General features: G+C 42.1%; 1 pseudogene; it reads left to right on the plus strand.

Moving 5' to 3' along the window:
• Nucleotides 1-315, plus strand: part of LOC143306328 (large subunit ribosomal RNA) — a 3,522-nt pseudogene extending 3,207 nt beyond the window's left edge.
• Nucleotides 316-5,000: the final 4,685 nt, after the last annotated feature.

The raw sequence follows: 5,000 nt of genomic DNA on the forward strand, positions 1-5,000 counted from the left end.
GGTGGCAACGATATTTCTAGGAGTCTCGTGTGGGTCGAAAGGCTCAAAACAATGTGACACTACTAGGTGGCCGGCCCTCGTGACCGGTCATCGCACGGGCCCCAGTTTGCCGTACGGGCGTCATCGGATTCGTCGTCGGGATCTCGCCGAACGACGGCCGCGGCGCTCTAACGGTCGATCATGGGTACTCCAAGTTCGACGTCGAGACTCGGAATCGTCTGTAGACGACTTAGGTACCTGGCGGGGTGTTGTACTCGGTAGAGCAGTTACCACGCTGCGATCTGTTGAGACTCAGCCCTATGCTTGGGGATTCGTCTTGTCGGTTAGACGAGGCCCCAGAGAGAGCAAGAGAGAGTAAAATGCGCACCGAGAGGAACGAGTGCGTATACGGAATACTGGAGGAGAAGAGATTTTGGAAAGAAAGAAATATAGAAATAATAGAGATGTATTTATAAATCATATATACGAATCTCGAAAAAAATTGTGAAATTGGTGAAGGTTGGATGTTATATTTCCGGCTTTTTGGCATTGATCATTTTTTTTTAAAAGTACGAAAAAAAAGCAATACGCGGCTGGAACTTTGAAAAATTTCGGGGCAAAGCAATACGCGCCTGGAACTTTGAAAAATTTCGGGGCAAAGCAATACGCCGCTGGAACTTTGAAAAATTTCGGGGCAAAGCAATACGCCGCTGGAACTTGGAAATAATTCATGGCGAAAAGAACACGATCGCGTGGAATACTAATATACAACCTAACCTTACCAGCGCGCGTAAATAATAAACGAATACAAGATTATTGCAATGAAATAATGTGAAATGCAAAAACATGTATTTTAATATTTTCGTCTCATCGGCTCTGTAAGGTTACTACATCTCCAAAAATATGAATAAAACCCATGATCTACATTGATCGTGATGAAACTGTTTTTTTTTTTGGGAGACGTGTACGCTCCTTTTCATAAAGGAGACTATCTTATTGCGAAAGTCAAAATCGCACGCTCTCACGGCGATTTGCCCCCGTATACGCCTGGGCGTAAGCCCGTGCGTCGCCGACCTAGCGGCCTGCCGATCGGTATTTAGAGGGAGGCACTTTGAAAGCAACACGCCGTTGGAACTTTGAAAAATTTCGATGCGTCGCCAAAGTTCGTACTTTTCGATAAAATCTTCGTCCTATGATACATTTCGATCAAGAACTACATTGATCGTCATGAAACTGTTTTTTTTTTTGGGAGACGTGTACGCTCCTTTTCATAAAGGAGACTATCTTATTGCGAAAGTCAAAATCGCACGCTCTCACGGCGATTTGCCCCCGTATACGCCTGGGCGTAAGCCCGTGCGTCGCCGACCTAGCGGCCTGCCGATCGGTATTTAGAGGGAGGCACTTTGAAAGCAACACGCCGTTGGAACTTTGAAAAATTTCGATGCGTCGCCAAAGTTCGTACTTTTCGATAAAATCTTCGTCCTATGATACATTTCGATCAAGAACTACATTGATCGTCATGAAACTGTTTTTTTTTTTGGGAGACGTGTACGCTCCTTTTCATAAAGGAGACTATCTTATTGCGAAAGTCAAAATCGCACGCTCTCACGGCGATTTGCCCCCGTATACGCCTGGGCGTAAGCCCGTGCGTCGCCGACCTAGCGGCCTGCCGATCGGTATTTAGAGGGAGGCACTTTGAAAGCAACACGCCGTTGGAACTTTGAAAAATTTCGATGCGTCGCCAAAGTTCGTACTTTTCGATAAAATCTTCGTCCTATGATACATTTCGATCAAGAACTACATTGATCGTCATGAAACTGTTTTTTTTTTTGGGAGACGTGTACGCTCCTTTTCATAAAGGAGACTATCTTATTGCGAAAGTCAAAATCGCACGCTCTCACGGCGATTTGCCCCCGTATACGCCTGGGCGTAAGCCCGTGCGTCGCCGACCTAGCGGCCTGCCGATCGGTATTTAGAGGGAGGCACTTTGAAAGCAACACGCCGCTGGAACTTTGAAAAATTTCGGGGCAAAGCAATACGCGGCTGGGACTTTGAAATATTTCGGAGCGCACCTAAAGTTCGTTATTTTGGCTAAACGGAGCGAAAATCTGCATTTATACCATCACGGACGTTAGTTCAATAGCGTTTAACGATCGATCCACGGTACAGAATGCAAAAATATGATTGTTAAAATTTTCGACTAATCGGTTCTAAGAGGCGAAGCAATACGCCGCTGGGACTTTGAAATATTTCGGAGCGCACCTAAAGTTCGTTATTTTGGCTAAACGGAGCGAAAATCTGCATTTATACCATCACGGACGTTAGTTTAATAGCGTTTAACGATGGATCCACGGTACAGAATGCAAAAATATGATTGTTAAAATTTTCGACTAATCGGTTCTAAGAGGCGAAGCAATACGCCGCTGGGACTTTGAAATATTTCGGAGCGCACCTAACGTTCGTTATTTTGGCTAAACGGAGCGAAAATCTGCATTTATACCATCACGGACGTTAGTTTAATAGCGTTTAACGATGGATCCACGGTACAGAATGCAAAAATATGATTGTTAAAATTTTCGACTAATCGGTTCTAAGAGGCGAAGCAATACGCCGCTGGGACTTTGAAATATTTCGGAGCGCACCTAAAGTTCGTTATTTTGGCTAAACGGAGCGAAAATCTGCATTTATACCATCACGGACGTTAGTTTAATAGCGTTTAACGATGGATCCACGGTACAGAATGCAAAAATATGATTGTTAAAATTTTCGACTAATCGGTTCTAAGAGGCGAAGCAATACGCCGCTGGGACTTTGAAATATTTCGGAGCGCACCTAAAGTTCGTTATTTTGGCTAAACGGAGCGAAAATCTGCATTTATACCATCACGGACGTTAGTTCAATAGCGTTTAACGATCGATCCACGGTACAGAATGCAAAAATATGATTGTTAAAATTTTCGACTAATCGGTTCTAAGAGGCGAAGCAATACGCCGCTGGGACTTTGAAATATTTCGGAGCGCACCTAAAGTTCGTTATTTTGGCTAAACGGAGCGAAAATCTGCATTTATACCATCACGGACGTTAGTTTAATAGCGTTTAACGATGGATCCACGGTACAGAATGCAAAAATATGATTGTTAAAATTTTCGACTAATCGGTTCTAAGAGGCGAAGCAATACGCCGCTGGGACTTTGAAATATTTCGGAGCGCACCTAAAGTTCGTTATTTTGGCTAAACGGAGCGAAAATCTGCATTTATACCATCACGGACGTTAGTTCAATAGCGTTTAACGATCGATCCACGGTACAGAATGCAAAAATATGATTGTTAAAATTTTCGACTAATCGGTTCTAAGAGGCGAAGCAATACGCCGCTGGGACTTTGAAATATTTCGGAGCGCACCTAAAGTTCGTTATTTTGGCTAAACGGAGCGAAAATCTGCATTTATACCATCACGGACGTTAGTTTAATAGCGTTTAACGATGGATCCACGGTACAGAATGCAAAAATATGATTGTTAAAATTTTCGACTAATCGGTTCTAAGAGGCGAAGCAATACGCCGCTGGGACTTTGAAATATTTCGGAGCGCACCTAAAGTTCGTTATTTTGGCTAAACGGAGCGAAAATCTGCATTTATACCATCACGGACGTTAGTTTAATAGCGTTTAACGATGGATCCACGGTACAGAATGCAAAAATATGATTGTTAAAATTTTCGACTAATCGGTTCTAAGAGGCGAAGCAATACGCCGCTGGGACTTTGAAATATTTCGGAGCGCACCTAAAGTTCGTTATTTTGGCTAAACGGAGCGAAAATCTGCATTTATACCATCACGGACGTTAGTTTAATAGCGTTTAACGATGGATCCACGGTACAGAATGCAAAAATATGATTGTTAAAATTTTCGACTAATCGGTTCTAAGAGGCGAAGCAATACGCCGCTGGGACTTTGAAATATTTCGGAGCGCACCTAAAGTTCGTTATTTTGGCTAAACGGAGCGAAAATCTGCATTTATACCATCACGGACGTTAGTTTAATAGCGTTTAACGATGGATCCACGGTACAGAATGCAAAAATATGATTGTTAAAATTTTCGACTAATCGGTTCTAAGAGGCGAAGCAATACGCCGCTGGGACTTTGAAATATTTCGGAGCGCACCTAAAGTTCGTTATTTTGGCTAAACGGAGCGAAAATCTGCATTTATACCATCACGGACGTTAGTTCAATAGCGTTTAACGATCGATCCACGGTACAGAATGCAAAAATATGATTGTTAAAATTTTCGACTAATCGGTTCTAAGAGGCGAAGCAATACGCCGCTGGGACTTTGAAATATTTCGGAGCGCACCTAAAGTTCGTTATTTTGGCTAAACGGAGCGAAAATCTGCATTTATACCATCACGGACGTTAGTTTAATAGCGTTTAACGATGGATCCACGGTACAGAATGCAAAAATATGATTGTTAAAATTTTCGACTAATCGGTTCTAAGAGGCGAAGCAATACGCCGCTGGGACTTTGAAATATTTCGGAGCGCACCTAAAGTTCGTTATTTTGGCTAAACGGAGCGAAAATCTGCATTTATACCATCGCGGACGTTAGTTCAATAGCGTTTAACGATCGATCCACGGTACAGAATGCAAAAATATGATTGTTAAAATTTTCGACTAATCGGTTCTAAGAGGCGAAGCAATACGCCGCTGGGACTTTGAAATATTTCGGAGCGCACCTAAAGTTCGTTATTTTGGCTAAACGGAGCGAAAATCTGCATTTATACCATCACGGACGTTAGTTTAATAGCGTTTAATGATGGATCCACGGTACAGAATGCAAAAATATGATTGTTAAAATTTTCGACTTATCGGTTCTGGATCACTGAAAAATCAAAAAAAATTATTAATTTTGATTAATTAAATTACATATGTAGTTTTATATTGTTATAGTCTCGTATTTGTTAATGTTTTGTCGTAAGAAAATGCAAAAATATCGTTTTAATGTTTTCGTCTCATCGGTTCTGG

Source organism: Osmia lignaria, unplaced genomic scaffold (genome assembly GCF_051020975.1).
Source record: "Osmia lignaria lignaria isolate PbOS001 unplaced genomic scaffold, iyOsmLign1 scaffold0006, whole genome shotgun sequence".
In the NCBI taxonomy this organism is placed as follows: Eukaryota; Metazoa; Arthropoda; class Insecta; order Hymenoptera; family Megachilidae; genus Osmia; species Osmia lignaria.